Genomic DNA, 13,832 nt, shown 5'->3' on the forward strand with positions numbered 1-13,832 from the left:
CCTCAATCCCCTCCCATTTATCTCTCAGCCCCCTTGGCCTTATGCCCGAAATGTTGATTCTCCTGCTCCTTGGATGCTGCCTGACCTGCTGTGCTTTTCCAGCACCACACTCTCGGCACCATACAGTAGAGTGGGGAGGGGTAACCGTGTTCAGTTTCATAGTTAGCCAGGGCGAGTTAGAATAGGCTTTTATTCCTCTGGCTTTCCCTGGCTAATTATTCAGGTAAGAGCATCAGGAGTTTTCCAAAGTTTCTGAGCTGGGGATTTTTCCGGAGGGTCCCAGATCCCGAGTAAGTGCCTATCAGATGTTTCAACTTTCACAGCCAAGTCAGCTGTATCGGGACTCCCACACAATCCCAGCTCCTACCCACACCTTGCAACCTCCTCAGGACCACTGTCGATTCATCAAGTGTCCACAATCGTACATAAATGAAAAGGAAGATTGTACTTTAAATCTGCAGGAGTTGCTGAGAAACAGAAATTGCCCACAGAATATACTTTAGATTGACTGTGGGAAGAAATGCATTGATTTTACTTATTCTTACATTTCCCTGGGATGGATAAGGCTCTTGAACTGTGTGTTCCGATAGAAAGCACCTGACCCTCCTGGGGGAGAGATCAGACACAAGGAGCTGGACTGGGGAGGGTCAGGCTCCATGTCACATTCAGCATGCACCCCATCCCCCCAATCCCAAACTCGTCCCACAATTAACATCTCTCAGATTCCAAGTCACTGATAGAACTAGGTTCTGGTCATATATACAGTACATACATAGCCCCTCTTCCAAAGAGCCAAATTATTCCCTTCTGTGTTGCTGTTATCTATTAGTCACATCAAATTTATATCTCATTCCTCTGAAACCAGGAAAGTGGGAATTCCTAATACAGGACAATCTCTTGTCTCACCTAGACCAGGGAGGTATTGGTGAGGAGACAGGTTCTATCTCCAAGGAGCTATTGGAAAATCTCCAACATGAAGCTGGAATCCAGCCCAACATACAGCACTTTCATTGGATTCCCAGTGAAGTGACAGTGAGAGTGCACTGGAGACGTTACAGTGGGAGAGCACTGGAGACGTTACAGTGGGAGAGCACTGGAGATGTTACAGTGGGAGTGCACTGGAGACGTTACAGTAGGAGAGCACTGGAGACGTTACAGTGGGAGAGCACTGGAGACGTTACAGTGGGAGTGCACTGGAGACCTTACAGTGGGAATGCACTGGAGATGTTACAGTGGGAATGCACTGGAGACGTTACAGTGAGAGTGCACTGGAGACGTTACAGTGGGAGTGCACTGGAGATGTTACAGTGGGAGTGTACTGGTTACATTACCGTGGGAGTGCACTGGAGACGTTACAGTGGGAGAGCACTGGAGACATTACAGTGGGAGTGCACTGGTTACAATACAGTGGGAGTGCACTGGAGACGTTACAGTGGGAGTGCACTGGAGATGTTACAGTGGGAGTGCACTGGAGACGTTACAGTGGGAGTGCACTGGTTACATTACAGTGGGAGTGCACTGGTTACATTACAGTGGGAGTGCACTGGCGACATTACAGTGGGAGTGCACTGGAGATGTTACAGTGTGAGTGCACTGGAGACATTACAGTGGGAGTGCACTGGAGACATTACAGTGGGAGTGCACTGGAGACGTTACAGTGGGAGTGCACTGGAGATGTTACAGTGGGCGTGCACTGGAGACGTTACAGTGGGAGTGCACTGGAGACGTTACAGTGGGAGTGCACTGGAGACGTTACAGTGGGAGTGCACTGGAGACATTACAGTGGGAGTGCACTGGAGACGTTACAGTGGGAGAGCACTGGAGACGTTACAGTGGGAGTGCACTGGAGACATTACAGTGGGAGTGCACTGGAGACGTTACAGTGGGAGTGCACTGGAGACATTACAGCGGGTGTGCACTGGAGACGTTACAGTGGGAGTGCACTGGAGACATTACAGTGGGAGTGCACTGGAGACATTACAGCGGGTGCGCACAGGAGACGTTACAGTGGGAGTGCACTGGAGATGTTACAGTGGGAGTGCACTGGAGACGTTACAGTGGGCGTGCACTGGAGATGTTACAGTGTGAGTGCACTGGAGACATTACAGTGGGAGTGCACTGGAGACATTACAGTGGGAGAGCACTGGTTACGTTACAGTGGGAGTGCACTGGAGAAGTTACAGTGGGAGTGCACTGGAGACGTTACAGTGGGAGTGCACTGGAGAAGTTACAGCGGGCGTGCACTGGAGATGTTACAGTGGGCGTGCACTGGAGACATTACAGTGGGCGTGCACTGGAGACATTACAGCGGGTGTGCACTGGAGACGTTACAGTGGGCGTGCACTGGTCACATTACAGTGGGAGTGCACTGGAGACATTACAGTGGGCGTGCACTGGAGACATTACAGCGGGTGTGCACTGGTCACATTACAGTGGGAGTGCACTGGAGACATTACAGTGGGCGTGCACTGGAGACATTACAGCGGGTGCGCACAGGAGACGTTACAGTGGGCGTGCACTGGAGACATTACAGCGGGTGCGCACAGGAGACGTTACAGTGGGAGAGCACTGGAGACATTACAGTGGGAGTGCACTGGTTATGCTACAGTGCGAGTTACATTACAGTGGGGTTGCACTGGATACATTACAGTGGGAGCGCACTGGTTACACTACAGTGGGAGTTACATTACAGCAGGAGTGCACTGGAGACTTTACAGTGGGAGTGCACTGGAGACATTACTGTGGGAATGCACCAGTGACATTTCAGTGGGAATGCACTGGTGAAAGTAAAAGTGGAAGTGTATTGAAGAACAAGAGCAAAGAAAATTTACAGACCAAGAACAGGCCCTTCGGCCCTCAAAGCCTTAGCCGATCCAAATCCACTGTCCAAACCTGTTGCCCAAATCTCAAGCAGCTATATCCCTCTGCTCCCCACCTACTCATGCATCTGTCCAAACTTCCCAAAACGCATCACCTCACATTTTTCTGGATTGAGAACCATCTGCCACTTTTCCGCCCAACTCTCCAGTCTATCTATATCCTCCTGTATTTCTGACAGTCCCTTATGCTTTCTGCTACTCCACCAATCTTCGTGTCATCTGTAAACTTGCTGATCATACCAACAGTGCCCTCTTCCAGATCATTTATATATATTACAAACAACAGTGACGCCAACACTGACCCATGGAACACCACTGGTCACCTTTCTCCATTTCAAGAAACTTCCTTCAACTATTACTCTCTGTCTCCTGTTGCTCAACCAGTTCTTTATCCACCTAGCTAGAACACCCTGCACACCATATGACTTCACTTTCTCTAATAGTTTACCAAGGGGAACCTTATCAAATGCCTTACTAAAGTCCATGTATATGACATCAACAACCCTTCCTTCATCTATCAACTTGGTCACTTCCTTGAAGAATTCTATTAAGTTGGTATGGTACAATCTCCCCCGTACAAAACCATGTTGGCTACCACTGATAAGCCCAATCCTTTCAAAATATAAATAGATCCTATCCCTCAGTACCTTCTCCAGCAACTTTCCCACCACTGACGTCAGGCTCACTGGTCTGTAGTTACCCGGAATATCCCTACTACTCTTCTTGTACAGGGGGACAACCCTCCAGTCCTCCGGCACCTCACCTGTATTTAAGGATGCTACAAAGATATCTGTCAGGGCCCCAGCTAGTTCCTCTCTCGCCTCCCTCAGCATCCTGGGATAGACCTCATTCGGACCTGTATATTTGTCCACCTTAATAACCTCTAGCCTACCCAACACATCTTCCCTACTTATGTCAACTTGATCCAGACTAATCAAACTTCTATCTCTAATCTCAAGATTCATCATGTCCCTCTCCTCAGTGAACACTGATGCAAAGTAATCATTCAGAATCTCACCCATTCACTCAGGTTCGACACAGAGCCTTCCTTCGTTATTCTTTAGTGGACCAACCCTTTCTCTAGTTACCCGCTTGCTTCTTATATAAGAATGAAAGGTCTTGGGACTCTCCTTAATTCTGCTCACTAAAGCTATTTCATGACCCCTTTTAGCCCACTTGATCGCTCGTTTAAGACTGGTCCTACTCTTCCGATATTTCTCCAGGGCCCGTTCTGCCTGGACATTATGTACGCTTCCCTTTTCCTCTTGGCTAGGTGTATGATTTCTCCTGTCATATTGATGACTTTACAGTGAGAATGCCCTGGTGAAGCTATAATGGGAGTGCATTGGGGACATTACGGTGGGAGGGCACAGGGAGCAGTGACAAATTTCGAGCAGCTGATACAGGGGATTATGTTTGGGATGCAGCTGCCTTTGGACTGACAACATCTGGAATGCCCTGCCATGGACCACTGTGATACTTTGAGATAAGAACATAAAGTGCTGGAGTAACCCAGCAGCTCTGGCAGTCTCTGTGGGGACAGGTACAGAGTGAACGCGTCCACTGTGATATGTGCATTCCATAGCATTTGGGAGGCTTTGCTCTCTCCACCTCAGGTCAAGCTTTGTTTACGGGGAGTGGGGTGTCGGTGCGGGCTAGTACCTCTCCATGTCCTGCTCTCACCTCAATGCAGTGCAAGCAGGGAGCTGGGGCACATGTCCCTACTTTCTTGTCTTCAAACCAATGCTCAGTCAACTGAGTGAGAAAAATAAGGGGCCTGAACTATTCTTTCAGGAAATATATCGGTGGCTATCATTACAGATAATGGTGAACAGGTTACTGTAATTTTTAACGCAGTTGAATGAATACCACTCCATATGCAGAGGAAAACCAATTATAAAATGTTCAATTCAAAGCATATGGACAAACCTTGTATTCTTTTTGGCAATTGTCCCATTAGAATTGGGAGCTTTGAGTGCTCGTGCTGATGGACCACAAATGCTAATTTCAACCAGCTCTCAAGGAAAGGAATTTTGTGTTTATTTTGGGAAGGCAGGATGGCAGAACACACAAAGTTCACTTGTTTGCTATGCTGCTTGCAAGGTATAATGAAGATGTGATGATTACAGTGAGAGGACAATACACAACCTTCATAAAATCCTGCAAACCTGCCAGATTCAATGACAATGAGAATTCCCCTCAGGCCTCTCAATAAGACTATGGCTCAGCACCAATTAACTGTCTCCAGACTAGAATGGATGTCTCTTTTACACTCATAGTAAGAGAGCGGCAATACTTATTTCACAGCAAAAATGATGAATTTCATTAGATTAGATTATTAGATTACTTTACAGTGTGGAAACAGGCCCTTCGGCCCAACAAGTCCACACCGATCCGCCGAAGCGCAACCCACCCATACCCCTACATTTACCCCTTATCTAACACTACGGACAATTTAGCATGGCCAATTCACCTGGCCCTGCACATCTTTGGACTGTGGGAGGAAACCGGAGCACCCGGAGGAAACCCACGCAGACACGGGGAGAATGTGCAAACTCCACACAGTCAGTCGCCTGAGGCGGGAATTGAACCCGGGTCTCTGGCGCTGTGAGGCAGCAGTGCTAACCACTGTGCCACCGTGCCGCCCACGGTGGCACATTCTCTTATGGAGATTGAGAAATGAATATATATGGGTAGAGGGATGAAGGCAAATCTTCAGAATTCTCATTTACCAGGGTACTACTCTTGGTAAAAGGTGAAGGCTGGCAGAGAGTACAGAAACAATTCATTACAATGGGATCTGGGATGAGGGACTGCGGTTCTGTGCACAGATGAGGAAAGTTACAGGGGGATTTAATGAAGAGAGCAACTATTACCATGGAGAAGCTGGATATCTCAAACAAGAACAGAAACTGTTGGAGAAAATCAGCAGGTCTGGCTATATTAGTGCAGAGAGTAACAGAGTGAACATTATGAATCCAACTTTTGAGTCTCACTTTCTGCTTTTATTATTGCTTAAATTTAGGAGTATCTTCACTCGAACAAAGATGATTAACAAGGGGAGGAGAGATCAGGGGGTAGAATTCAGAATTCTGTAAGTGTTTGAGAAGTTAAGTCACCAAAGTTTGTTCCCACTTGTTCACAGACCAAAACTGGCATTGCCTAATGATTAGAGTTAGCAAGAATGAAGCAGGGAGTTCGCAGGATTCCACAGAATTGCACTTTTTGAACACAGTATCTTTATCACAAGGCACTCTAGAGGCACACATTGTCAAATACTTACCCATTGCCTTCAATAGGTTTAATAGAAGAATGAAGCAGAATAAGGAGAAAGAAGAGAACAATTGAATTTGATTTGAAAGTTCCAAGGAAGAGTTTGTACATGTACAATGGGTCAATGGTCTGTCTCAGTGCTGATTCTATAAAGTTTAGAATACAAGTTTTCAAAGAATATGATTTGGTTGTTTGTCTATTTAACCTTCATTGAAACTGGCTCCAGTTTGCTGATTTTGGCTGCCTTCAGTATTTTGCTTTTTGCTATTTTCTTCTTTATATAGCCCCGGAATAATTCTTATCCATTGAGAGCTCTACTTAACACAGAAGTGCCCAGATATTAACCCTCACCTGATGGTGATGAGCAATGGAGTGAAATCCTTGCGTGTTGCTTATTGACGGTGCACCAGGCACATGAGTTTAGGATTCCCATTGGAGTAGGGAATGAGAGCTTATCGATGGAAAAGGACTGTGTCCACTTGAACCTTGTCTGGACTGAGCTTGACTATATCAAATGTCTTCACTGATTTGAAGAATGGAAACATTGACTGAGACTCTTTTCTGGCAAGAGTAACGTCATTACTATCAAGATTATTATTTTAAATTCTTCCACTAAATTTTGAAGGGAAAGGAATATTTTGCTCCTCAGATCAAGTACTATGCTGATGGTGTGAAGTCTCGTCCTGTTTGTCCAATTGTGCAACTCTGCACTTCACCCCCTCAAAGGCCAATACATTTGGGGGCATATAATTATTCAGAAACAGCAAAGTGGTCTTAATGCTCTTAACTGCTGCAACACATTCAGGAGACTAAAGAAGCTGGGTTACATGGGGACCTGGTGGGAGGAGAGGGAGCTCAGAAGGGTTAAGATGCTGCCCTTATTTTCAGCCAGGCGAGGGACAAGTTAATATCAGAGCATCTGACATCTAACCCCTTCAAGGTGTAATTGGAAAAGTGAGACTTCTTTGCTGCTGCTTGTAGCTACTCCTGCCTGGTCTGTCTGTCTTGCACCATCCTCACACATTGACTGTAGCTCATTTGGAACTGCTCTATGACTAACACCACCCAACAATGTCCAATCCAAGCCCTCTTCCTGCCACCTCTACACTCTGCCCTCTGAAAAGAACTTTGACAGCTCTGACTGAATGACCACAATACTGACATTGTCTTTTTGCGACATCACTCCATGCTTCTTTTTGCACTTGAAAATGTAAGTACCTCCTCATTCAGTATGGTCAGGAGATAGAATGTTATGCTTAGATATCCGTCTAAGCATCCACATTTTAAAGGCCTCTGCTTTCTTCCGAGATCTTTATTTATTGTCCAGCTTTCTAAGGTTCCAACTCATGGAACATTTCAGGGAACATCTCTGGGACACACACACCAAACAACCCACCACCCTATAGCCAAGTACTTCAACTTCCCCCTCCCACTCCACCAAGGTCATGCAAGCCCTTAGCCTCCTCCACCACCAAATCCAAGCCACCCAACACCTGGAGGAAGAACACCTCATCTTCCGTCTTAGGACCCTCCAAGCACATGGCATCAACATCCATTTCACCATTTCCTTATCTCCCCTCCGTCCACCTCATCCCAGATCCAACCCTCCAACTTGGCATTGCCATCTTGAACTGTTCTATCTGTCCATCTTCCTTCCCACTATCTGCTCCACCCTCCACTCCAACCTATCAGCATCACCCCCCACCTGCATCTACCTATCACTTTGCCAGCTACCTACATCACCCCCACTCCTACTTAACTCTCAGTCTCCTTCAACTCCCTCCCCCCCCACCATTGCTGATGAAGAGCTTTAGCCCAAAACATCAACTGTCCTGCTCCTCAGATGCTGCCTGACCTACTGTGCTTTTCCAGCACCACATCTTTTTGACTCTGATCTCCAGCATGTAGTCCTCACTTTCTCCCAGCTTTCTGAGGTATACAGGACAGTGGAAAGAATGCAACACCTTCTGAGTTTTCACGCTTACACACTTTAAGACATTTCACACTTGACCAACATTTCTTTACACCCAGCTGTTGCTACGGTCGAGCTTGGGTCAGTGTGAGGCCTACATAATCCAAACTCTGCGGCCTGTATTAGATTAGATTCCCTACAGTGTGGAAACAGGCCCAACCAGTCCACACCGACCCTCCAAAGAGTAACCCACCCAGACCCAATTCCCTCCAACTAATGCACCTATCACAATGGGCAATTTAGCATGGCCAATTCCTCTGACCTGCTCATCTTTGGACTGTGGGAGGAAACCCACACAGACACAGGGGGAACACGCAAACTCCACACAGACAATCGCCCAAGGCTGGAATCAAACCTGGGACCCTGGTGCTGTGAGGCAGCAGTGCTAACCACTGAGCCACCGTGCCGCCCCATATTCTCAGCCAATGAGGCTCTGCAGCTCTGATTGACAGCACTACCCTGAGGTACAAACACCTTTAGGTGGTCAGTGAGCTCCAAACAGGCACCAAACCTTCCCTCCTTACTTAGTGTTTCATTCAGTTAAATTCCCTGTAGCTGAACAGTGGCTTTGTCAAGGGGAGGCCCTCTCAATGAGAAGCTCAGATACACTTCCTGCTGCCTGTTATTGTTGATCACTTTCCATTTCCTTTCTGTCAAACTCTTTTGTTTTAAATGCAGGGTTACACAATGGCCAGCCAGTTGTCTACTCTGATGTACATATGTGATTGATTTAATCTGACTGGACGAAATGATTAACTATATTGCATGCTGGCCAACTTTGGAAAGAAGGGAGGAACTTATATTCTCTATTATATACTGGCATGCCAAAGCATTTTGACTTTCCTATTAATGGTTTTTTTAGATTTGAAATTGAAGTCTACCTCTCTATATCATTGCTTCTTCATCTTTGATTCATGGGGTTGAACAGCAAAGCGAGTTAAGATCCTGCCTTTCCCACCTCTGGGAGCCAGGTTTGAATTCAGATCAAACCAACGTGATCAAAGTTTTCTGTCTCTGTCAGAGTTCTAATTGAAAACGTTGTGGACAATTTTCGAAAGCATTAATCCACCCAAGCACAGAGCATCAGCAGGGCGTTCACTGGCTGGGTCTTTTAGCTGTTCCACCACTTTGGATGACGCGTAGCTGATTTATCACAATCGGCAGAACAGCATGGAAACTAACTGCAACTGGGTCACTGCTCCTTACGCAGGATGAGTGTTAATCATGCCTCAAACCACTATTGCTAGATCTGATCAGAAAATGTAGTCCACCCCTGAGGAATACAGTCCTCTGGGTCTGTCCTGTGTTTCAATCAAACTGCACTTTGATTCTCCTCTGCAGGATCGATACCCACTTGATATTTAGCCATCTCTTCATTCACATCTATTGCTTAATCTTCTGGTACCCTGCCAGCTCAGTTTGGTTGGGACTGAACCACAATATTCCCACTTCCCATTGCCCCCTTCTTATCCAGGAAGGGGGGGGCTTGTTGTGGTCCCAAAAGACCTTCAAAGCATTCCAGCTTCCCGACTGCAATTTTTGGTTTTCCAGACATTTTTATCATTCCTTATCAAGTCTTGTAATCTGCAACTCTGCTGGGGTTTGCACATGTTCCTGTACTCAGCTTGTATTTAGCTGCAGTTACCTGCAGCATTGGCCATTTAGATGTTAACTCTCCACCTGCATTGGAAAGTTCAGCACAAAGTGTTAGGGAATATCCGATCAGTCCCTCAGATTCCTAAAATCCAGCAGAGTGCCTGGAAGTAAGTCCCAGCTGCCACCTCGTGAGAAACTGCTTCAACCCTCGAGGGTGAAGTCACAGTCACATTGCTATTGTAGCTTCCCGGGAGGGCCATGGGGACTCCCAAGTTGGGAGGGATACTGACTCATTTATGTTACATCTTGCATCTTCTCACAATAATGTATCCAAATGACACAGTTTTGTTTTACTGAGCAATTAACCACGCTCCTGGTGTGTAAAGGTTCTGAATGAAGAGTGAACTTTTCCCAATTACTATTGTCATGTTCAGTGCAGGCTCATCATGTTATGACCTTCCAGTCAATGGTTTAAAAATTGGACACAAAGGGGGTCTGAGCCAGAATTGGGTGAGAATTGGTCCATCAAGGTCTATCCCAATGTTGGCAGCATCTTGCTCCATCTTTTATGCGTTATTGGGTGGCAGTGGTGAGTTGCCAGTTGACGGGGAGAATATAGCTCCTTAAATACTCCAACTTTGGTTCATTAACATTCACCTTCCTATCTTAACAAATTCTTGATATGGAAATCAGAGCGGGTGACTTCTTAATTTTTGTAGAGCTTGCTCTGAGGCCTGCCATGTTGTTTAGGACCAAACAGCACCTCAGGCATGATCCACAGACATCAAGCGCCCCTTGTGCCTGCAGAGTGCCCTCTGGCATTTGCCAACCACTCGCAGCCATCATGGCCCTTAACCAATCCTCTTGGTGAATGCACAGGAAACCCAGACTATTAGCGGCAGTGAGTAATGACAGATTGCTGCGAGGGCATGCCTCTTTGTGTATGGTCAGGCATCGAGCTCACTGATTGGGAGCAGCCTGCATCTCAGAGTTCTCGTTCACCTAGCAACCACCTGCATGCCCACAGCACCCCTACCTTGCCTGCCAAGCCACAGCAGTTTGCGCATTTCAGCCAGAGACAAGGCCTCTCAGCACTGCTATATTGAGGAGTTATTTTGTGCCGAGACACATACAGGCTACTTGTGATCAGAGGTAAAGGGGACATACGGGTTCTGGGGGGGGGGCAGGAGTACCTGAAGACCAGGCAAGGCTCAGTACTGACAGTGTCTGCTGCATTCCCGGCTACCCTCTCTGTGTGTGAAGTGAGGTTAATTGTCAAACATTGTGCAAAGGCAGAAGGGATCATGCTATTGGCACTAGCCAAACTAACCTCGTCATGTCAGTAATACAGAAGGTAATAAGGTGTTTAACAAGGCACTATAGTCTCCTGGACCAGAAACTCAACTTGGAAATTGAAAAGGTTGGCTGAGGTAGGGAGGGGACAGTCTAATTTTCCCAAAACTTTCAGCCAATGTTAATAGAAAAATCCCAGCTCATTGAGGAGAGAGCTGGTGGAACTTCCCAATCAGCTGGAAGATCAAAGATGAGTGGTGCCATGTACATAAACCATCCAAAGCTAATACTGAGTGGTGACAGAGGCCATTGGAACCCTTTATTGTAAGAGGACTGGGGCAGAAAAAGTGAGGAAGTGATCATTTCAGTTGCACATACAGTTAGTCAAGCCATGTCCCCAATACTGAATTCAGGTCTGCAGTTCAGGGAGGGTACACTGCTATTGGAAGAAGATACAGATAGGTTCATCAGAATGATATCAGGGCAGTAAGGAGCAGGGCACATTACAGTGAATAATTACAACCGTTTGGTTTCTGTTCCCTCAAGCTGAGGAGGGATTGAAATTTTGAGTGGGTTTACGAGATTTTTATTGTTATGAAATGTATCGGAATGATAGCTCTACAAAGATTAAAAGCAAAAATACTGCAGAAGCTACAAGTTTGAGACAAATGCAGACAATGCTGGAGAAGCCCACCAAGTCTGGCAGCATCTGTGGAGAGAGAAACAGTTAATTTTTCGAGTCTGATGTGACTCTTCTTCAGAAATGGAGTTCTGAAAAATCATACGGGACTCGAAACATTAACTCTGTTCCACAGATGGTGCCACACCTACTGGTTTTCTCCAGCATTCTCTGTGTTCGTTCAATAAGATTGCTGCAAGTTTAATTTACTGTTAAATTCATTTTAAACATGAAGCTACCCATTATAGGTACAGGGTGATAGGCTATTGACGATACCTGTGGGATGTAGAGGTGTAATGGAGCACAGGGGGCTATTAGTGATATGATGGGGCACACAGAGGGTGCGTGGAGTTCATGGTAAAGAGGAAGGGGGGGGTGTTGGAAGGCCTAACTCATCGTTATAAATAGGCCAACAGCCAAAAACAGAGGCAGCTGTCGCAGCCCAATGGCCTCGCTCCGGTCAGTCACCAGGTACACTCTGGCCGGCCCACCTCTGTCTCAGCCCCACCTTCCCAGAACAAAAATCTAACAAGATATTGCAATCCTATATTTACTACACAGGAACGGTGACTTCTAGTGGGAGAACACAGTACAAGAGGAATCAGTCATAAAATTAGACATAGCTGGGCCAGCTCCAAGAAAGCAATATTTTCACCGTCTTATTCACAATCTGCAACTTGCTACAGTCTCCATCAAAATGTTTCAAACGGAGAGTTGTCAGGTAGAGGGAGAAAAGGTGGAGTTGAGGATGAGGTCAATTAAGGTCCATTAAAAAAGTGGGGGACATTTACAAGGGTTGATGGTCTGTCTACCTGTTTGTACGTGGGCTTGAAGGCTGGTTCCAGCCAACCTGCTGTCTCCCAGTGTGTGACACCAAAGTGACACAATCTCAATTCAGCTGCTGGGACCATAGATCTTTATTAGTGAGATCTCTCACCCAGCACAGCACACACCAAACTGAGACTGTGCAGATACGACAGTACTCACTCAGGATGCTTCTGTCACCAGAATCCACTCCCTACAATTTCAGCTTCCAGCTGTTTGGAATAACTCATTCTTAATCCGTGCTGTAATGAAATGATTTCTTTTGTAAAATCAGAAATGCAGTCTCGGTCTGCAGCACTGTTCAGAAGGACCTCTCAGATTGCAAGGGAAAGCCCCCACAGTACAACAGGCACTCACTTCTCACCCAAACTCCACTCACCTGCAAAATAAAAGCCTCTCAAATGGAGAGCGTCCTCGAAAACGTGAAGTGGGCACGTGTTCATGATTAGAAAATTCAAGTACTCTGGGAGCTGTTTGTTTTTGATGGTCTCTGGGTCTCAGAGTCTGTCAGTTCTGGCCTACCCTTCAGGGTGAGATGGGAAATTAGTTGTAATCGTCTTGTCAAGGGCTGGGAGTCGAGGGGGAAGGAGGAGGAGGAATGGTGGGGGAAGGTCCTACAGGCAAGGCCCAGGACAGCTTTACAGAGGCCAAGTTCCTTGTCCTTCCACTACCCCCCAGATTGGGGCAATTGGAAACCCCCTGCACCCCGAGCAACCAGGTCAGAATCGTCTCCAGTTGGGGGAAGACAGGGAGGCAGGGGAGAGCTGGTGAGCTCAGGCCTTTAACTGACCATTTAAAGGGCCTTAATTGGCAGTAGTTCAAGAAGCTCACCTGGGTCAGGGGGAGGTAGAGTTGTAGTGGTGCCTCTACATCTAAACCAGGAGGCCCAGGTTGAACACATCCAAATAAGTTGATTAAAACAAAAAACGGGTCACCCAGGACCCTAGCCGGAAGGAGGTGAATATCTCACTAATGCCAACTCACCCGTTAACTTCCCCTTCTCATCACCTCGGAGGGCAAAATCACATCCCTCTGTGATTATTCCACAAATCTCAACTCATTGAGTAGCAGGAGTGAAGGTGACTGCACACATGGACCTCAAGGCAGGTCAGAGAGGCTGGGGACACCTTGGAACAGTGAGGGCGACAGGAAACTGGCTTCAACCCATGGACTCCCATACCTGACCACGTGGCGTTAAGCAGTGTGCGAGCGATAATTCTCTCCTGAGAGAGGCAGATGGTCCATTTCAACACATCAGTCCATTAATGACCGTAACATTAACATGGGCTTGGGAATGTAACTGTAGGTCCACAGG

General features: G+C 46.7%; 1 protein-coding gene across 1 annotated transcript in view; it reads right to left on the reverse strand.

Annotated features, from left to right (window-relative positions):
• The window catches only part of mettl24 (methyltransferase like 24), an 87,398-nt gene that overhangs the window by 38,615 nt on the left and 34,951 nt on the right, over window positions 1-13,832 (reverse strand). The window lies entirely within an intron of this gene.

This window comes from Chiloscyllium plagiosum, chromosome 3 (genome assembly GCF_004010195.1).
Source record: "Chiloscyllium plagiosum isolate BGI_BamShark_2017 chromosome 3, ASM401019v2, whole genome shotgun sequence".
NCBI classification, from domain to species: Eukaryota; Metazoa; Chordata; class Chondrichthyes; order Orectolobiformes; family Hemiscylliidae; genus Chiloscyllium; species Chiloscyllium plagiosum.